The sequence below is a fragment of the Bubalus bubalis genome, chromosome 1 (assembly GCF_019923935.1).
Source record: "Bubalus bubalis isolate 160015118507 breed Murrah chromosome 1, NDDB_SH_1, whole genome shotgun sequence".
NCBI lineage: Eukaryota > Metazoa > Chordata > Mammalia > Artiodactyla > Bovidae > Bubalus > Bubalus bubalis.
The window spans coordinates 157,301,857-157,324,769 of record NC_059157.1 but is presented as its reverse complement, the minus strand read 5'-3'; the positions used below and the strand labels follow the sequence as shown (position 1 = coordinate 157,324,769).

Genomic DNA, 22,913 nt, shown 5'->3' with positions numbered 1-22,913 from the left:
TTTATTTCTGCTCTAGTTTTTAAGATTTCTTTCCTTCTACTAACCCTGGGGTTCTTCATTTCTTCCTTTTCTAGTTGCTTTAGGTGTAGAGTTAGGTTATTTATTTGACTTTTTTCTTGTTTCTTGAGGTATGCCTGTATTGCTATGAACTTTCCCCTTAGGACTGCTTTTACAGTGTCCCACAGGTTTTGGGTTGTTGTGTTTTCATTTTCATTCATTTCTATGCAAATTTTGATTTCTTTTTTTATTTCTTCTGTGATTTGTTGGTTATTAAGCAGCGTGTTGTTCAGCCTCCATATGTTAGGATTTTTAATAGTTTTTCTCTTGTAATTGAGATCTAATCTTACTGCATTGTGGTCAGAAAAGATGCTTGGAATGATTTCTATTTTTTTGAATTTACCAAGGCTAGATTTATGGCCCAGGATGTGATCTATCCTGGAGAAGGTTCCATGTGCGCTTGAGAAAAAGGTGAAATTCATTGTTTTGGGATGAAATGTCCTATAGATATCAATTAGGTCTAACTGGTCTATTGTATCGTTTAAAGTTTGTGTTTCCTTGTTAATTTTCTGTTTAGTTGATCTATCCATAGGTGTGATTGGAGTATTAAAGTCTCCCACTATTATTGTATTATTGTTAATTTCTCCTTTCATACTTGTTAGCATTTGTCTTACATACTGTGGTGCCCGTGTTGGGTGCATATATATTTATAATTGTTATATCTTCTTGGATTGATCCTTTGATCATTATGTAGTGACCATCTTTGTCTCTTTTCACAGCCTTTGTTTTAAAGTCTATTTTATCTGATATGAGTATTGCTACTCCTGCTTTCTTTTGGTCCCTATTTGCATGGAAAATCTTTTTCCAGCCCTTCACTTTCAGTCTGTATGTGTCCCCTGTTTTGAGGTGGGTCTCTTGTAGACAACATATGTAGGGGTCTTGTTTTTGTATCCATTCAGCCAGTCTTTGTCTTTTGGTTGGGGCATTCAACCCATTTACGTTTAAGGTAATTACTGATAAGTATGATCCCGTTGCCATTTACTTTATTGTTTTGGGTTCGAATTTATACACCGTTTTTGTGTTTCCTGTCTAGAGAATATCCTTTAGTATTTGTTGGAGAGCTGGTTTGGTGGTGCAGAATTCTCTCAGCTTTTGCTTGTCTGAAAAGCTTTTGATTTCTCCTTCATATTTGAATGAGATCCTTGCTGGGTACAATAATCTGGGCTGTAGGTTATTTTCTTTCATCATTTTAAGTATGTCTTGCCATTCCCTCCTGGCTTGAAGAGTTTCTATTGAAAGATCAGCTGGTATCCTTATGGGAATTCCCTTGTGTGTTATTTGTTGTTTTTCCCTTGCTGCTCTTAATATTTGTTCTTTGTGTTTGATCTTTGTTAATTTGATTAATATGTGTCTTGGGGTGTTCCACCTTGGGTTTATCCTGTTTGGGACTCTCTGGGTTTCTTGGACTTGGGTGATTATTTCCTTCCCCATTTTAGGGAAGTTTTCAACTATTATCTCCTCAAGTATTTTCTCATGGTCTTTCTTTTTGTCTTCTTCTTCTGGGACCCCTATGATTCGAATGTTGTAGCATTTAATATTGTCCTGGAGGTCTCTGAGATTGTCCTCATTTCTTTTAATTTGTTTTTCTTTTATCCTCTCTGATTCATTTGTTTCTACCATTCTATCTTCTAATTCACTAATCCTATTTTATGCCTCTGTTATTCTACTATTTGTTGCCTCCAGAGTGTTTTTAATTTCATTTCTTGCATTATTCATTATATTTTGACTCTTTTTTATTTCTTCTAGGTCCTTGTTAAACCTTTCTTGCATCTTCTCAATCCTTGTCTCCAGGCTATTTACCTGTGATTCCATTTTGATTTCAAGATTTTGGATCAATTTCACTATCATTATTCGGAATTCTTTATCAGGTAGATTCCCTATCTCTTCCTCTTTTGTTTGGTTTGGTGGGCATTTATCCTGTTCCTTTATCTGCTGGGTATTCCTCTGTCTCTTCATCTTGTTTAAATTGCTGATTTTGGGGTGTCCTTTCTGTATTCTGGCAGTTTGTGGAGTTCTCTTTATTATGGCGTTTTCTTGCTGTGTGTGGGTTTGTACTCAACAACTAGTCTAGGAAGAAGGAGAGAGGATAGTGCTTTGGCTTTTATGCTTGGAGAGTAGACATATGCAATTCTTCTTTACTGCAGCATCCAAGTTGTTGTCTCAGCCAGTAGCTCTGCTGTTTGCAGAGCCAAGATGGTGGAAGTCTTGGGAGAAAACGCGGTGGAATGCCATATGTTTCTTTCCTAATTCATTTTTTAAGATTTCCTTTTTGTGAATTTTTTAATTGCTTGAATTTTAAAATAAAAAGCATGCAACATTTAGGCAAATAACATTATTCTTTTAAGATTAATGTAAAATCAAAATTGGTCTTTTCTATCTACCATTCTAACAAGGAAGAGAGACAAAATAGCGACAATGATCGACAGCATAATATTTTAATTTGACCTTTTAACATCTTTAAAGAGGTATTTTTAAAGCAGTTACTTCCATAGGCTTCCTTTAAAAAAGGAAAAGAAAAGGCTCACTTAAAAATTATGAGTCTCACACCATATCCCAAATGTCAGCAATCTGGAATTTTCCAAGCTCAATTCCCAGTTGAATGTTTATTTCTATTAGGGAAAAAAATAAATCTGAGTACCATCAGCAGGTAAATTAAATTACTAGGCAATCATCTTTTCAACTGCCAATATTGACACTGTTCTGAAATTAACTATTGGATTTAATTTGCTGTGAATAACATATTGTTCAGAAATAACCAGTTTCAACAATTTCTATATGATATTTTTCTCTTCATTCTTTTCTGAATGCCAGAGTTCCTCTCACTAATGGATTGCTTATGATATGCTAAGGAGTCCATCACCAGGGTAAAGGTAGAGATAGAATGTAGCCATGATGAAATTGCTGTATTCCATCACAAAGGTGATAAAAATGCAGGGTGCCTCACAAATATTTCTGATGCATTTGCTTACAGGGATGGAAGTATTTATGATTTGGAAATCTCTGGCTATAAAAATGCATTCCAGTTTATTCTATGCTATCAAGTAGCCTTTTGTTAAAGTAGTTTTATGAGTAAGTAACTACTGGGAAATCTGCCTTTAGAACATTAGTAATGCAATAAATTCCATTCAGTCCATCTAGGCTATTTTGGGGAGAACTATGTCTAAATGAGCCAACTGCATTTCACCAAAGCTATTACATTCTATTCAGAGGCTTATATGTGATCTTCGTGGTCCTTGTCTTTTTGAGATTAGTAAAAGCAGGAATAGTCATGATGGGAGTTTCTTTTCTTTAGAGAATTTCAATCAGAAAATAACCAAAAAGCACTGAACAAGAATGGGTTCAACCAAGTTAAACCAAGTAGTAACTAACTGAAATGATCTTTTTTAGCAACTGAATCATACTGTAACTACTGAAAATAGCATGTGAAGTCCATGAAGATATTTTTCTATCTTGAACCCCTTGAATTGAAGTTTATAACTGATTGTTTCAAATTTGTATGAGCACTATGAAATAATAGTTCTTTGGCTGTATCATATGTGTTCGTTTCCAAATTAGACTGAAATATATTGATATAAATGATCGCATATTCACAAAAGGCAGTTCAGTTTTGGAGTCAGATGCCCTGGGTTTCAGTGATGGCTCTGCCGTTTATTAGCTATGTGGCCTTGGACAACTTACAGAGCTATCCTTATATTTCTATTTTGTGAGGATCAATTAAGCATTTGCTCCTATTACTATTATTCTCCTTCTGTATGTTCTGGCTCACAGAGGCCTGCAGAATAATGGTATCTCAGGCGGCACTCAGTTATATTTATTGAATAAATCAGCCACAGTAGATTTTATATGGTTATAGAGGCATGTAGTAGCCTAGTACCAGAGAAGGCAATGGCACCCCACTCCAGTACTTTTGCCTGGAAAATCCCATGGACGGAGGAGCTGGGTAGGCTGCAGTCCATGGGGTTGCTAAGAGTCAGACATGACTGAGAGACTTGACTTTCACTTTTCAGTTTCATGCAATGGAGAAGGAGATGGCAACCCACTCTAGTGTTCTTGCCTGCTGAATCCCAGGGACGGTGGAGCCTGATGGGCTGCCATCTATGGGTTCACACAGAGTCAGACATGACTGAAGCAACTTAGCAGCAGCAAACAGGAAATGGCAAGAGTGAACATCGACATTTTAGGAATCAGTGAACTAAAATGGACTGGAATGGGTGAATTTAATACAAATGGCCATTATATCCACTACTGTGGGCAAGAATCCCTTAGAAGAAATGGAGTAACCATCATAGTTAATAAAAGAATCTAAAATGCAGTACTTGGGTGCAATCTCAAAAGTGACAGAATGATCTCTGTTCGTTCCCAAGGCAAACCATTCAATATCACAGTAATACAAGTCTAAGCCCCAACCACTAATGCCGAAGAAGCTGAAGCTGAACAGTTCTGTGAAGACCTACAAGACCTTCTAGAACTAGCACAAAAAATACATGTCCTTTTCATCATAGGGGACTGGAATGCAAAGCAGGAAGTCAAGAGATAACCTGGCAAGTTTGGCCTTGAAGTACAAAATGAAGCAGAGCAAAGGCTAACAGAGTTTTGCCAAGAGAACACACTGGTCATAGCAAACACCCCCTTCCAACAACACAAGAGACAACTCTACACATGGCCCAGTTCACGTTCCTTTGAACTGTGTGGATCACAACAAACTGTGGAAAATTCTTAAAGCAATGGGAATATCAGACCACCTTACTTGCCTCCTGCGAAACCTATATGCAGGTCAAAAAACAACAGTTAGAACCAGACATGGAACAACAAATTCGTTCAAATTGGGAAAGGAGTAAGTCAAGCCTGTATATCATCACCCTGCTTATTTAACTTATATACAGAATACATGCGAAATGCCAGGCTGAATGAAGCACAAGCTGGAAGATTGCTGGGAGAAATATCAATAACGTCACATATGCAGATGACACCATCCTTATGGCAGAAAGTGAAGAGGAACTAAAGAGATTCTTGATGAAGGTGAAAGAAAAGAGTAAAAATGCTGGCTTAAAGCTCAACATTCAAAAGGCAAAGATCATAACATCCAGTCCCATCACTTCATGGCAAATAGAAGGGGAAACAATGGAAACAGTGAAAGATTTTATTTTCTTGGGCTCCAAAATCACTGCAGATGGTGACTGCAGCCATGAAATTAAAAGACACTTGCTCCTTGGAATGAAAGCTATGACAAACCTAGACAGTGTATTAAAAAGCAGAGACCTCAGTGGCACTCAAAAAAATGTAAATCTGGAACCCAGAAGATGGGTCTAAGTAACATGGTGTAAATAAAATAGAAATGCACTTTTTTAGTACAAACTGCTGATGAACCCACCTACACTCCCCCAATACAGGAGATGGTATCAAACAGTCAGCTCCCAGGAGTGGCTTCACCAGCCTAACAGAGCCCTGCTTTCACATGGACAGCTGAGGCCAGGGGGCAGCACCCTTCCATGAGGAGCAAGGGTGGTGTCCGAAAGCCCAGTGCACTCACACTGTCATAAGTATTTCATCTCCTTGCATCCTCTGAATTGTTTGTCAGTTAAGTAATGAAAAACAACTATGTTGCTCAAGATAGTTGTTTTCAAAAAAAAGGAAGAAAAGAAAGTCATGTTGCTTAATAAATTATTCTCATTGACCCTCAAATATGGGATCTAGTAGGTTGGAGAAGCCAGCCCTGGCAGCTGATTTTGTTGTCTGGCCCATCTTACCAGAAAAGAAATTGAAAGAAGTACAAATTATTTGCATTATTTTAGTGAGTTTCAAAGCATTGGAGGAAAAAAAAAAAATTAAATCTTCCAAATTCAGTTTACAAAGCTAGAAAAGCTTTAAAAAAATATAATCAAAAACAAAACTATAGGTCAGCATTGCTGAAACTGATCCAGAAATGCCTCTTATACATATGAATGAATGGTGTACACACAATAAAGATTTTATGATCAAACAACTTAGAAAAGTGCTGCATATGTCATCGCTTTCTTGAAGACTCGTAAAACATTTTCATATAAAATACTCTAAGAAGTTCTACAGTAAACACACCAATGTAACCAAGAATTTCCCAAATTTATTTAAATGATTGCAAGCACTCACTCTCTCTTTTGGGGGCCCCAAACCTTTCCTAAAGCAAAAACCTTACCTAGGGATGACCAAGTCAATTTAGAAACATCAGATTTCATCAAGAGAATAGACACAGACCACAACTCCTACTTCAAATGTTAATGATGACTTGATAATACTTTGTAAGCCTGACAGATACTACACAATTCTCCATTTATACATTATATTAGTGCTTAGCTCTTTCAAAGGACATTTTAGTCCCTTAAATGTCAGCATTAGTGCAATTTGTTTCTATGTTTGTTTTTTCTTCATTGGCTTTGAGAGACAGAAGTAAAATTTGGAAGATCCAGAATTAGCCCCAGAGAAAAGGTTTGACCAATCAGAAATCATTTTTGAAATGTCTACTCAGAATCTTCTTTACCTTGACACTCAAGTAGAAAGACAAGGATGGAAGAGAATGAGCTTCCAGACAGATTGTGTAACTTTTTTTTTTTTTTTAACAAGACTATTCTCTAAACTCTATAAATAGCATGTGTCTCACTGGCTCTATTTCACCATGTCCATAGCCATGATGCCTCTCTGCTGCTAGTTCCATGTTGGCAGAGGGCAGGCACTAGCTGGAAATAGCCTTCACAGTAGATGCTAATGATTCAGTGTGTCCTTGCCCCAGCTTGAACAACTCCATGATCCTCTCAATATCAATCCACTCAGACAGCTGGCATCTGATAAAGGAGAGCATCCAGTATGCACACTGCACTGGCTAATGAACACGCTGGGCTTGGAATAAGCCAGATTTTAAAATGTCAAGTATTACATTCCACGCACAAAAATTTGGAGAGCTTCAGCCTAAAATAAATTTTCAAATGTACCTTGATTTCAGTACTGAAGAGTCATAATTTCGTTTCATAAAAGATATTACAAAATTATGAATTCCGCTATTTACCAGAGAAATAAAATTTCTGTATGTCATGTTTATTAATGTACATCAATCAGTATGACTCAGGGAACTCAAACCAGGGCTCTGTAACAATCTGGAAGGGTGGGATGGGGAGGGAGGTGGGACGGAGATTCAGGAGGGAAGGGATATAGATAAACCTATGGCTGATTCATATTGATGTTTGATAGAAACCAACACAATACTATAAAGCAATTATCCTTCAATTAAAAATAACTAAATTAAATTTTTTAAAAGGAGAAGGAAAGAGATTAATCTCCAAAATAAACAAACAGCTCATGAAGCTCAATTAAAAAAAACTACATCAATCAAAATTTCTAGGCATCGCTTGTATATAAAATCTACTTTGTTTTGTTTGCTAATTTCTAAAACTAGCAAGAGATACTACTACTAAAAATCCAACATTTTCTCTAAGAGGCACAAATCAAGAATCTCAGTTGATTATCTCTTTTGGCTTTGTTAAAAGGTAGAAAAAAGTTTCTAGATCAATTATGACTCCCCCCAAATAAATTCCTAAATATTTCCAAAAATTGTCTTTTCACACAAAACACAAGGTATAGGCATATGGACTGGTATAATTAGCATGAGTTAGGCTGCCTCTTTAAAATTTTCATTGTTTTTCATGGTTGTGATTTGAGTCACAACCATGAAAAAATTATTAGTCATAAGAAATAAAAAGTTATATGTGTGGTTCAGCTATATTTTTTTCTTATGACACTAATATCAAACATTTTAATTTTTTCTTCTAATGAAGATGAAAAAGGCTAGTGGATAAATCATATAGCAACACTACAAAAAGAAGCAGGGATTATCCCATTGAGCAGTATCTTGCAATTTTTTGAAGACTGCTTCAATATTCCCTCAAGAGAGGAAATGAGGTTTTAAGGATACTTGCAATAAGCAAAAGGAGTAATTTTTACTCCAGAATCATAAAATCACAATTTTTTCCCAAAAAGCTACTAGCCAATGCAGGAGACTCAGTTTCGATCCCTGGGTCAGGAATATCCCCTGGAGAAGGGAATGGCAACCCACTCCAGTACTCTTGCCTGGGAAATCCCATGGTCAGAGGAGCCTGGTGGACTACAGTCCATGGGGTCACAAAAGAGTTGGACACAACCTAGCGACTAAACAACAGCTAGACACTGGACTGAAAACCACAAACACTGAATTTAATGTGTTAAAATTCCAGACAGTGAATATTAACATTTCCAGAAGAGTTCACTTTATTAAGATTCAGTGTGGACATGGAAAATTCATGCCATGAAATGGTAAAAGGTCCGCATCTTTGATCAGTTCCAGGAAAACAGATGCTGAGGCTAGAATTAGCATGCAGAAGGCTTATTGTGGGGCAGAACACCAGGAGGTAGAAAGGAATATGACTGGGTAGAGGGGAAGGTTGAATTGTGATGCAGCTGTGATCAAAGCCCCAGTCTGCTCCAGTGAATCCCGTAGGAAACTGAGAGCTGGGATGATCCTTCAGAGCTGTGCAAACTTGAGGCTACGGAACCAGGCCGTCATATCTTCATGTTGACTGGTTTTTGGACACAGAACCCAGGGAGGAGATGGCACCGGGGACAAGCTCACACCCTCTGGCCAAGAGTGATGCCTAGGGAAGGACTCAGCTGTGAACTAGCAGCATGCGATATTCGGGCAGCTGGTGGAACAAAGGGTTCCCAGGCTTTGCAGGGAGCATCCACTACTGGTCCCGAGAGTGGGGACTGTTACTAATCTGTGATATTGAGCTGCAAGAATTCCTGACATTAGTGAAATGCAATGAGAAACTCATTTCATGCTTGTCTACTCAGGTAAAATCCAAAGAAGAGAACTCAGCAGAACCAAAATAAATAAATGCTAGAGTGTAAGTTTGGGAGGACCAGCAATAGATGTAATTCTGAGATAATTGATATCTGCTGAAGTCTGATGTTAAGTGTTTATTTAGATTTTTCTCCCTCATGCATATGCACATACCAAACACAGCATGATCCTTTAGTTAAGAAAATTTAGTCTAGCCATAACTCCTGGTCAGAGAAATGTGACACAACTTTATTGAACAGATATCCACAGGCTATTATTTAACTCGGGCCAAAATGAAAATCACACACTTGTAGGTAATACGAACGCACAGGGACCTTGGTTTAGCAATAGCATTTTATTTTCCCCAGTGACAGGGTTTTGGCTGCTGAGAAAGTCCTGTTTCCAAACACCTAACCCAAATAAAAAGTAAAATGTAACTCTCTATTTCCTATTTCTCAGTCTTCACTGAATCTCAAATCTAAAATGGCTCACACCAATCTCCCCACAAAATTCACTCAGATTTTTTTCAAATTAACAAGCTATAAAACAGACAAGATAGTTACATGATGCTCTCAGTTGCATTCACTAAAATCAACCTGAAAAACATGAAATCATTAATTATTTTTAAGTCACAGGAACAAAATACTAGAAATTCAATCAATTTTCAGTAGCACAATTTTGGAGTGGAGATGTTGATGAAATATATACTGTGCATTTTTTTTCTCAACCAGAAACCTACTTTTTTTTCAAGACTAATACACATAGTTTCAGAATCATACATATATGATCAGTTCAGTAGCTCAGTCGTGTCCGATTCTTTGCGACCCCATGAATCACAGCACTCCAGGCCTCCCTGTCTATTACCAACTCCCGGAGTTCACTCAAACTCATGTCCATTGAGTCAGTGATGCGATCCAGCCATCTCATCCCCTGTCGTCCCCTTCTCCTCCTGCCCCCAATCCCTCCCAGCATCAGAGTCTTTTCCAATGAGTCAACTCTTCGCATGAGGTGGCCAAAGTACTGGAGTTCCAGCTTCAGCATCATTCCTTCCAAAGAAATCCCAGGGCTGATCTCCTCTAGAATGGACTGTTTGGATCTCCTTGCAGTCCAAGGGAGTCTCAAGAGTCTTCTCCAACACCACATATATATAAACACACACACACACACACGCACGCACACACACACACACACACACACATATATATGTTGGTACATAAAATACATTGAACTATTACATGTGAAGCATATAGATTCAGGGTAAGAAAGGATCTTAGATCATCTAATAAAATCTAGCCATTTTACAGATAAGGAAAGTGAGGCCAGAAATGAGAAACCACTCATCAAAGAACACAGAGCTAATCAGAGCCACTGCCACCTAAGAATCCAACTCTCAAAGCAGTGTTCTTTCTGCCACAATAGCTCTATTGACATTTCAGGAAGTTTCAACGTGTTCTTGTTTTCTATGTCACTGCAATTAACATTTAATCCAGCAGGAGACTGTGGCTCCTAATGTGGTGGCTAATGTTTAAGCTACTTTGGTATTTTATGAACAATACAGGAAACTGTAGCTAGATTTTGTATCTCAGATAAACATGGTTATGTGTTTTGTATGGCTCTTAAAGCTAGGTAATGTGGTTACCAAGTCACAAAATTTTAAATGCATCTAATGTTAGTTCTTTACCTAGGCTCCAGGCCCATGGAAGAGAATTGAATCCATGAGACCCATATGTATTGATGGAATCAACGGCTCTAATAACCGCCAGCGATGTTCTGTCTGGCAAGAGGCTTCCAGCTTGAGAGGATGCATGGCTTAAAGCCAGCACCAGTCTTATAGCATGAAAAATTAAAACCAGAATATAGCTTCAAAATCTGTAAGGCATTTTGAATGTCTGGCTAAGTCTGCTTTGTAATTTTCATTCTAGCTTTCCCACTTTATTCAGAATGGGATTTTGTGTTAAGACTTTTAAAGAAAATACAGACGAAAAAAATCCATAACCATATGTCTCCCCAACCTCTAAAAGTTCTTTTACTACTTTTTGCTTTTGCTATTATGGGTTTTACAAGGAAATACACACACACACACATATATATATATATATTCTCATATTTCACATAATTTCATCCTCATTTCCAGACATGATACACTTTTGCTGAGCAAATTTTATATATTATGTATGGCATTTTGGCTTCTTCCATGCTTATGGAGCCCAGGTTAAAAGTTCAACTGCAACAAGAGTCAATGACCTTCACTCTGACCTGTGTCCTTAGACAGTATTCCAGAACCTAACTACCCTCCAGTGAAAGATGCTAGGAAAACCCCATAGAGGAGGGAATGGCCTCCTGGCTCTAGTGGAAATTATCTTCAATGGCGCATTGTCCACAGGCCAGTAGCACTATTTCCATATACACAAAGCAGAGGCACTGACATTTTAAAAAAAAAAATGAACTACAGGCCTTTCCCTGGACCCTGGGGACAGACACATTAGTGAGAAAGTTTAGATACGATCCCTGGATTCTAAATTCTGCTTTTTCGAGGAAGCTTATTGGAAAATTTTGACTAACTCCGATTCCTTTCTTCTTTGAGCTCCTATAGCACTTAAGAGTCTGTAACCAGGTGTTAGAGTATGTTCCACTGGTATCTCTTGTTGTATTTTCATTCATTCTGCAACACAAGAGGGTCTCATTACCCCAACTAGATTACAAACTCCTTGAAATCAAGAACCATCACTCTTTATTCTCTGTCCCACATAGCAGTTAACATGAGTTATTACTCTATTAGGGGCTTCCCTGGTGGCTCAGACGGTAAAGAATCTCCTTGTAATGCAGGAGACCCAGGTTCAATACCTGGGTCAGAAAGATACCTTAGAGAAGGAAATGGCAATGCGCTCCAGTATTCTTGCCTGGAGAATTCCATGGACAGAGGAATTCCTGGCTGGCTACAGTCCATGGGGTCACAAAGAGTTGGACATGACTGAGTGACTGATATGTCACACACTTCATCAATCTACTGATACCAACTGATTGTTCCTTTTTTATTGCTCTTAAGCAGCTAAAAAAAATTACAGTTGAGAGGGAAGATAGTGATTTCAGATAAAATTTTGACTGAGAATTTATTTCCTTGAAAATTCTCTCTCAAAACATTAACAATAACCTTTAATCCACACAAAATGCAAAGCCTAAACATAAACCAGTAAGTAATATATTCATACATGAATGTTAATATACAGTCTCTATATACTATCAAGTGAAAACCAAACTATTATCACTATATGTACAGAAAAATAAGGACAGATAATACATTAGACTATAAGAAATGGTGGGTTGTTTTTTTTTTTTCTCAATAACGTTCAGCTGGGCTTCCCTGGTGGCTCAATGGTAAAGAATCTGCCCAGCAACGCAGACACATTTTGATCCCTGATCCAGGAAGATCTGACAGGCTGCAGAGCAACTAAGCCCATGCTGCACAACTACTAAGCCTGTGCTCTAGAGCCTGGGAGCCACAACTACCGAAGCCCTAGGGCCCATGCTCTGCAACAAAGGAAGGCACCACAATGAGAACCCCACACATTGCAACTCAGAGAGTAGCTCCCTGTGACCAGGAAAAGGCCCATGCAGCAATGAAGACCCAGCACAACCAAAAATAAATGAACTTTAAAAAAATTAAAAAGAATATTCAGCTCCCAGAAAGTCCATCTGGCTAAACCTGTTATTAATTGTGTTTAGTTCTAGATGTGAACATTATAGGTAAATTGAAATGTTCTTTGTATTTTGAGGTATTTCTATTACTTTTTCTGTTTTTCTACCTTGAGCATTTATGTTTAAATTAGAAAAACAATTGAAAACGTTCTGTGGTTTATTCACCATACTGGGAAAGATTTTTTTTAATCTATGAAAAGATGGCTCTGCCACAGGGAATCTGGCTTCTAGAGTCCCAAAGTCTGGGTCGGATTTCCTGCATTAGATTCAGCTCAATGTGTCTTGAGAAGGCAGCTCTTTAGTATCTAACTCCCTCTAGTGGGCAAACTGCAAAGTCTCAGCTCACTCTTGGAACTGCGCTTGAAAACAGAGGACCCACACATGAGAGGCTAGCCTTCTTTCTAGCAGTTTTTAATTGCAGAATAGTCCAAGCGCATTCCTAAATGAGTTGTTTTTATTTTCCTAGGCCAACATGTCCAATATCTCCTTTGTTAACGGGTCCAGTCCTTAGCTTCAATTCAATGGTATCACAATGTTAAAGACACCAGGGTTAGCTGGATGGTCCCCTGTCAGGGGACATTTAACTTTAAGGGATCCAATATGTTTTCTTTCTTTGTGTGCCGCTTCTCAAGGATTCTCTGTTCCTTATCAGTTCCTGGAAAACAGGAACGAGCAGAGCTGCATGCAGTTCTCAGGACTGAGATCATGGGAAAGGGCACCTGCTTGGATTCCCTTGTGACTCCCTTCAGTGACTCCCTTCAGTGACTCCCTTCAGTGACCTTGTACTTAAAGGACTATCCATTTTGTTGCAACTGGTGAAATTTAATTCTAATGACTAAGTAATCATTTTATTGAAGATATATAAGCATGCATTTCTGCAAATAAAGTACCCTTGTTTCACGCGAGACTTGGGTCCCCTGCATCCTTCTTTTTGAAAGGTTTTTGTTGAATCACACAAAGACACCGGGATTCTTGGCCCCTAGAGGAGAAGAATTCAATCCGGGGCCAGAGACGAGGCTTGATCACTCAGAGCTTTTGTGTAATAAAGTTTTATTAAAGTATAAAGGAGATAGAGAAAGCTTCTAACATAGGCATCAGAAGGGGGCAGAAGAGTACCCCCCTGCTAGTCTTCAGCTGGATGTTATGTAGTCACTAGCAGTCTGTTAATGAAAGAAAGGAATGTCTTAAAATTCAGAATGGCACCAGGCCCCTCACCCATAAGATGCATTTTGGGATAATCTTGGCACCAAATGGTTTATCCTGGGCCATAAAATGATTAACTTGAATCTTGAAGAAGGGCAGACCACCATACAAATAGTTTCATTTACATAGATTAGGGGAACAATATCTGAGTATAACATACTGGTTTGTCAAGTAGGTTCTGGGCCAAGAGGCGGAACCGACTTGGAGACAGAGTTTGGGGTAAATGCATAGTACATTAGCATAGCTTAAGACAAACATTTCCATAAGAAAAAGGCATTGGTTTTCTCTAGGCTCGAGAATAGCTAACTTCAGGAGAAACCAGGTGTCATTATGGCAACACAGTATTTTAAGAGAAACCTCCCTTTAAATTTGTATAGAAAAGGAAAAAATATTGCTAGTTTGTTTCCTCCTGCCGCTTAAGAGAGATAAAAATGTCTGACACTTGCAGGCTATTTCCTCCGTTTGGAGACCCCTGACCTTCCTGCCTGTTACCCTCTCATTTTCATCGACTCCAGTCCCCAGGTCCTGGTCTACAAAGACCGTGACAGTCCCCCACCTTTCTCACTTCAGTGCAGCCTACCTCTGTTACCCAGTACACATGCCACAGGGAGAATGTCCGCAGAACTGACATGAAGAACCAGATATGTGACCTAGTACAGATGGGCTGCAGGGTTAAATGCTACACAATGAAGCTGGGGGCTGATACAGAACATGACTTTTAATGTTCAGTTCAGTTCAGTCGCTCAGTCATGTCCGACTCTTTGCGACCCCATGAATTGCAGCACACCAGGCCTCCCTGTCCATCACCAACTTCCAGAGTTCACTCAGACTCATGTCCATCGAGTCGGTGATGCCATCCAGCCATATCATCCTCTGTTGTCCCCTTCTCCTCCTGCCCCCAATCCCTCCCAGCATCAGAGTCTTTTCCAATGAGTCAACTCTTCGCATGAAGTGGCCAAAGTACTGGAGTTTCAGCTTTAGCATCATTCCTTCCAAAGAAATCCCAGGGCTGATCTCCTTTAGAATGGACTGACTTTTATTCAGCAATTTTATCAATATCAGTCATTTACAGAATTTCAGTTTATCCTTTGGTTGAACTACTGTGGTTTTAGCTTATTGTGAAAATTCTAATTTGATGCTTTAAATGAACATCTAATGTATGTACTCATTTGTAATTATACCTTACTCACTTACTAGATTTATCATCCATTGCTTCCCTGAGGTCGACTCACTCCTGATGGAGATTCTGTTGGCACATCTCTGCCCCAGGAAGGTCCCAGCAGCAAGTCCACACAGTCTTTTATTTCCCTTCAGACAGAGAGGAGGGCTCTTCACGACATGTGAATCTCGGGCTGAAAACCATCTCACATCTACTACATCTGTTGGTTCAACAAACACTACTATGATCCCTTTAGAAGTTAAGTTATTGTGATGTATGGAATGTAAAGATGAACTAACCTTTTGTTGAAAATGGAAAATTCCCCCAGGCCAACTGCTCATCTAGAAAAGACACTCACATCTGTATGTAAGTAACTGTAAAGTGAGGCAGATGTCACAAGAGGCTCCCGTGAAAGTTGCAAATGAAGGGGGTTGTGAGGAGGCGGTGATGCCAATGTCACAGATGACTTCAGGGAGAAGGTGGCCAAGGTCTTAAACAGCAACTCGGCTCAAAATCTTTCCTCTGCTCATTCTTACCCCATTCTCCTCCGCACCAGCCTCTCCTCTTCCAACAGATACCTTGTGTGTGTGTGTATGTGTGTGCCTAACACCCTTCAGAACTAAGTCATAGCTAGGGGTTGATCAGAAGTCAAGAGGGAGGTAGACATAGGGGAAAAAACAAACAAACAAACAAAAAAGCACAAAGGACAGGACATCGAAGAGAAAGACAAAATGCTCTAGAGAGACAGGCAAAGAGCTCAAGGCAGGGGCCACAAATACCTGCTGCAGGTTCCCCTTTCAATGTGTAACTTGGGGCGGGCCCAGGGGCAAGGGTATCGTGCAGATAAAACCTACACCTAGACACATTCATGCTTAGGGCTCCAAGTAAGCATGGACCTTCTATTGGCCACATGACAGCTATAGTGCAGAGAAGAAGAGTTTCTTTCATGATGACCAGCCCAGGGAGGAAGCAACACTCCCAGCAAATTCAAAGCTTTGAGCTCAGGCTCACTTGGTTTGAATCATCACATTTCATGTATGTTGAGAAAGCAGGAAAAGACTCATCCTTCTTAAAATAGAGAATAGAATGAACTTCTTTTTTTTTTTCAACATTCCTGATAGTCTCCTGTTGTAAGCATGAGATTGGGTGGAACAGACCTGGGGCCACAGTCCTTCAAGGACACAGCCCCACCTTTGTTGTTTAGTTGCTAAGTCATGTCCAACTCTTTGCGACCCCATGGACTGTAGCCCACAAGGCTTCTGTGTCCTTTAAATTCTCCAGGCAAGAATACTGGAGTGGGTTGCCATTTCCTCCTCCAGGGGCTCTTCCCAACCCAGAGACTGAAACTGTGTCTTCTGTTTGGCAGGCAGATTCTTTACCACTGAGCCACCAGGGAATCCCCACATTACAACTTGACATCAACAACAATAGAAACCCAAAAGGACCCAAACCATGCTGAGAACAAGCCAGCAGGCCTCTTCTGTTCTCTTATTGACACCACTGCCTCGTGCATGGTCCCCTGCCTGTAACCTGTCCATGCCCACCTCGCCCTCCAAGCTTTCAAACTCTGCCCTCCAGAAAGACTGGGACTATCCAAGAGTAATTTAATCTAAATTCCTCCCTTCCTTACTGTAGAGTGGAAATAATAAAGATTATAGAAATGAGAGGATCTCATGAGATGATCTTTATAAATGATTTTATGTATGTAAATGATTATAGGTGAGGCCGTCTGCACATGTTTAGATAATGTTGTCTAGCATACAACGGTTCTTTAGCCCCCTTGCTGCTGTCACTTTGGATTTGCTGTGTCTCCCCTGATTGGTGTGGCTCCCCTGATAGCTCAGTTGGTAAAGAATCCGTCTGCAATGCAGGAGACCCTGGTTCAATTCCTGGGTGGGGAAGAGCCACTGGAGAAGGGATAGGCTACCCACTCTAGTATTCTTGGGCTTCCCTTGTGGCTCAGCTGGTAAAGAATCCACCCTCAATGCAGGAGACCTGGATTTGATCCCTGGGTTGGGAAGATCCCCTGGAGAAGGGAAAGGCTACCCATTCTAGTATTCCGATCTGGAGAATTCCATGGACTGTATAGTCCATGGGTTCACAAAGAGTTGGACACAGCTGGGCAACTTTCACTTTCACTTTTCAGATCGTTCCAAACACTTTGTCATAAAGATGGGATGTAATAGTCTTTGAGCATATCTGGTCTCCTTGGATCTCCACCATCACATAAGGCCTTTTAGAGGTGTGCAAGTGTATACAAGGCCTCTCATAGGTGTGCAAGTGCAAACACACACACATGCTGTCAGTCTTGCAACACTGAGCCTGCTTCCCTCCAAACTCTGCTCTCCATCAGAAACTGCAGAAGGGAGTGTTTCTCTTTGCATTTAAGGATCAGAATCATTCACTAAAGAAGCTTTCATTTTACATGAATAAGTGAAGGCCAGAAAGGCCACACAGCTAAGCTTGAACCAGTTCAGAGAGGTCCAGACCTAGCTGGAACCCAGGCCTCCTCTTTCCCTGCCACCCTATACCCACACTGCCTCATGCTGGCTTCTGGGCTTTAGTCTGGGGTCTAATTACCTGGAGGAGGGTATGGCAACCCACTCCAATATTCTTGCCTGGAGAATCCAACGGACAGAGAAGCCTGGTGGGCTACAGTCCATAGGATTGCAAAGAGTCAGACATGACTGAGGCAATGTAGCATACACACACGCTAAGGTGAACCCAAATGCCAGCATCATTAGCCATATAAGCTATTTTAAGGGAGAAGCTTTGGGTAAATTATGCTTGTTTGGGTTTAATGCAACACTGATTCCAACAGATGGCAATGAAGAACTTTATTCCCACAAATGGATGAGGAACCCAGTTTATGCTCTTCAGTGATTTACAAATTTTTTTTAAACAACTCAATTTTTAATATATTAATAGACTCATTCAACCATCACCAGCATAAAGTTTTAGAATATTTCCATCATACCCAAGATTTCTCTATGTCCATCTAAGGTGAATCCCTGTGCCCACCTCCAGCCCTAGGCAACCACTGATCTTCCATGTCTCTACAGATTTGCTTATTTCTGGAAATTTCACACAAATTGAATCATACAATATGAATCTTTTGTGTCTGGTTTCTGTCATGTAAGCAAAACATGTTTGAGGATCATCTCTGTTGTAGCATGGTTCAGTATTTTGTTCCTGCTCATTACTGAGCAGCATTCTACTATATGGGTGAGTCATATTGTGCTGATGGACACTTGGATTACAACAGGTTTTGTTCTGATCTAACCAATGTTTAGATCTAAGAAGAAAACTGTTTTCTTCTGAATGACATTTATTTTTCCCTCTTTGTCTGAATAAAAAGAAATCTGAAATCTAACTTTATTCATTCATTCATCTGACCCCAAATATATTACACTATGACTCCTAACCAGGTACAGCGGAGGCTCTGTGGAAGGATACTAAGATAAACATGTGTGATATACCATCAGATCAAAACAAATAGGTCTGGTCCATCCATACTGGGACATTCACAGACAGTCCAACAACCGGAAATTAAAGAGAATAAATTTTAAGGAGACCTGCTTACTTCTGGCCTTCAAAATCACTGTGGATGGTGACTGCAGCCATGATATTAAGACACCTGCTCCTTGGGAAAAGAGCTATGACAAACCTAGACAGCATATTAAAAACTGAGACATCACTTTGCTGACAAAGGTCCAACTAGCCAAAGCTATGGTTTTTCCAGTAGTCATGTATGGATATGAGAGTTGGACCATAAAGAAAGCTGAGCACTGAAAAACTGATGCTTTTGAATTGTGCTGGAGAAGACTTTTGAGAGTCCCTTGGACAGCAAGGAGATCAAACCAGTCAATCCTAAAGGAAATCAGTCCTGAATACTCATTGGAAGGACTGATGCTGAAGCTAAAGCTCTAATAGTTTGGCCATCTGATGCAAAGAGCCGACTCATTGTAAAAGATCCTTTTGCTGGGAAAGATTGAGGGCAGGAGAAGGGGGCAACAGAGGATAAGATGGTTGGATGGCATCATTGACTCAAAGGACATGAATTTGAGCAAATCTGAGAGATAATGAAGGACATGGAAGCCTGGCATGCTGCAGTCCATGGGGCCACACAGAATTGGACATGACTTAGTGACTGAACGATACCTTACTTCTGACTCTAAATGTGAAGACTTAATAAAATCATGAAGGTGGTTGAAGCAGAGCAGTGGTTCCCAGATCTGGCTGATGTTTTTTCAAGACCTTCCTCCAGATATTCTGATTTACAAAGCAGATAGGCATGAAAAGTATGTGTTTTTAAGCTCCCCAGGTGAATCTGATAAACCTGATGTCAGGAATGGGTTTGTCTCATCACTAGACAACCTTTGATGTCCCTTCCAAGATAAAGCACCCTCATCACCGTGGGAGACAGCCAAGGGCAACAGAACCAGCTCCTGATGGGCCCTTTATCAGCTGAAGCCAGAGCTGGGAGCCCTGTGAGTTTTGAAAGCAGTCTATTTGGAAATAGAGGTGGGCCTTCTATTCTGCTTATGGGCCTCCAAACATGTTTTCTATACACATATGTATCCAAACACTAGTTATATATATATATATATATATATATATATATATATATATATATATATCTCAACCAAAGGCAATTATCAACATGAAGGTTAGAAAATGCTATTATGCCATTTCCAAAAAAGAGCCATTATTTCAGTCTTTTAGAAAACACCATATGTGGTGAATACATTCTTGAGGAAACATATCAACATTTATAGTTATAGAACAGAAAGCAACAGGATGCATAATATTGCTAATCTGCTTTACTGGAAAGTAATTAGAACACGGAGCATTGGCTTATATTCCCTTTTCAGGGAATCATTTTAACTGAGAGCCAAATAGCTCTGTAACTTAGATAAAAAGTTATTAAAACTGTCAAGGCCCATACACACTTAAGGATAAAAGTAAACTGTAGCTGATGCCTTCTTTCCATTGGACATGTGCTTATCAATTCAAAATTATTAAGTTCCAAATGAGTCATTTGGTTAGTTTGATGGAAATGTCTGAGATGCTTTTTGGATGTTATATCTGAAATAGAAATGATGATGTATTTCTACTGATTATTGGCAGATTTATGTTTACGTATGAACCCCTAAAGAATTCTCTCCAGGAATATGCCATCTTAGTAGACATCTTAGGATAAAGGTCTTCAGGGCCAATGTTCTCCTTTGGGTTCCTGCATCATCACTGTCAAAGCCATTCTTTGGACATTTTCTGTATATTCCTGATTTATTACAATGTAGGTGTTTTTGTTTTTTGTTAAGCACTTCCTGGTAGACAACTGTTTTCAAGCTATGTCCTCTCTCCAGGTTAGAAAGAAGGGACTGTTAGACTGTCCATGTCGACATTGGTGTGCCGTTACCTGAAGCGCCACACTGGCTCTCCTCCTTGGGGGGACAGGGTTTTGGTGTGATCAGTGGAGTCCACTGGGTCTGTAAACCCACCAAGTGAGTGTTTACCTTGTTCATGAATTTATGGTTGGGTTCAGCATGCTTAGTCAGTGGCTATAATGCTCACATTGGGTCCTCAGTCTGTGAAATAAGGGATCTCATGGTGGGGAAGGTCAAATTGAAACTTCTGGAACAGTCAACCCCCCAAATTTAAAAAACTATCATATCTCAGGGGTAGGGGAATGGTAGGAATCAGTGCCATCTTTAAGGATCTAAAGGATGCAGGGGTGGTGGTCCCCATTAGATCTCATTTGATTCTCTAGCTTGACCCATGGGGGGGGGGGGGGCGGGAAACAGATGAGTTCTAAAGAGAACCCTCCTAAATTGTTGGTAGAAATGTAAATTTGTGCAGCCACTATGGAAAACAGTATGGGGGTTCCTTAAAATGCTAAAAATAGAATTTCGATATGATCCATCAATCCCACTCCTGGACATATATCCAGGAAAAAAACAAACTATTCAAAAAGATACCTGCACCTCAGTGCTCACAGTAGCACTATTTCCAGCCAAGACATGGAAGCAACCTAATGTCCATCAACAGGTGAATGGACAGAGAAGGTGTGGTGTATGCATTTATACAGTGGAATAACACTCAGCCATAAAAAGAATGAAGTAATGCTATTTGCAGTAACTTGGATGGATTTAAAAATTATCATACTAAGTAAAGTCAGAAAGACAAATATGATGTAATATCACTTACATGTGTAATCTAAAAATATGATACAAATGAACCTATTTACAAAGTAGCAACAGGCTCACAGACATAGAAAACAAATTTATGGTTACCACCAGGGGCGGTAAAGGATACATTAGGAGCTTGGGATGAACAGATACACACTACCATATATAAAGTAGGTCAATAACAAGGACCTACTGTATGGCAGGGGGAACTACATTCAACATCTTGTAATAACCTATAGTGTAAAAGAATCTGAAAATAAATATGTATAACTGAATCACTCTGCTGTACATCTGAAACTAATACTACACTGTAAATCAACTATTCTTCAATAAAAAGTTGGTTTGAAAAAAACGAAACAGCAGAGGGGTTTTAGAGTAGACCTTTAAAGATCCAACCAGGTAACTGCCCCAGTTGCAGCCACTAAATGGTATTTTTCTAGAGCAGATGAAAACAGCCTCAGGTAATCACATGGTATGTGACTACTCATTTGGCATATGTGGTTATTTTTTTTCTATTCTAATCATAAACAAGCATGAGAAACAATTTGCGTTCACATGAACCTCTCGCACTCTACATTTACAATTTGCCCAAGAGCTATATTAACACTCCTTCTAATCATAATATATTCTAAAATATCTGGACTATCTAGATCTCCCACTAAGAATCACATTCATTCACTACACACATAACAGCTAGGCTGGATAAATGAGAAAGCAACCCACTCCAGTCCTCTTGCCTGGAAAATCCCATGGGCAAAGGAGCCTGCTAGGCTGCAGTCCATGGGGTCGGGAAGAGTTGAACACAACTAAGCGACTTCCCTTTCCCTTTTCCCTTTCATGCATTGGAGAAGGCCATGGCAACCCAATCCAGTGTTCTTGCCTGGAGAATCCCAGGGACGGGGGAGCCTGGTGGGCTGCCATCTATGGGGTCGCACAGAGTCGGACACGACTGAAGCGACTTAGCAGCAGCAGCACACTCAAGGCCTTGGTAAGACCCATGCACCCCAGAAGGTGGTAGACAAGCCTTACAAAGATTCAAGGGGCTACATCAGGAAACATTTTGGTGTCCAGTGGTATTAGGCATGCCAATAAATCCTCTCCAAAGTAAAAGAATGATTGCAACTTACCTTCTACCCTGAAATAGGAAGTGCAGTGCATTCAGGCTCTAATGGCAGCATATTCCATACTTGGGAACACTGCTCCAGTCTCTGTGCCAGGTGACATGACATACTGCCAGCCTTGAGTGGGGCTACAGGAAGGATAGAGTTCCTCCACAGGTCCAAACTGGTGGTACACCCTGCCTCCTGAGTCTTACGAACCAGCAGAACCTACAGTGGTAAAGACATCTATGGTAAGAAGAGATGCCGTGTGGAGTGTACAGAAGCCTCAGTGGAGGATCACAACACAAGTCCGTGCAGCCATGCCATGGCAGGGAAGAACTAGACACCTTTTTAAAGACAGCTCCTCATTGACTCCTGAGCTCTGGGAGAGACAGAGTGCTTGGCCACAGGCAGCCATGCAGACCAACTGCTCAGCACGAGCTTGGGCTAGTCAGACCCACTGAGTAGGTCCAGCAGCTATTCACCACAAAATGGAAAGGGTCAAAAGCCAGCCAGAGAAGAGGGCATAAGCAAGCTGTGTGGGCAAGCAGCTCAGACCCCTCATCAACCACTTTGCCCTTCACTTGGCTCAAGACCATGGCCATTTGGGGAGTCATGTCTGATCAGCTGACCACCATGCTTTAAGCATGGGTTGGCTCAGGGGA

The 22,913-nt window shown here is 40.1% G+C and overlaps 1 long non-coding RNA gene across 1 annotated transcript; it reads right to left on the bottom strand.

Moving 5' to 3' along the window:
* Positions 1-2,585: 2,585 nt before the first annotated feature.
* LOC123465989 lies at positions 2,586-22,527 on the bottom strand. Its single transcript, XR_006641264.1, has 2 exons — positions 22,276-22,527; positions 2,586-2,666 (listed from the first exon to the last, which is right to left on the bottom strand). It is a non-coding gene; the product is annotated as an uncharacterized LOC123465989 (long non-coding RNA).
* Positions 22,528-22,913: the final 386 nt, after the last annotated feature.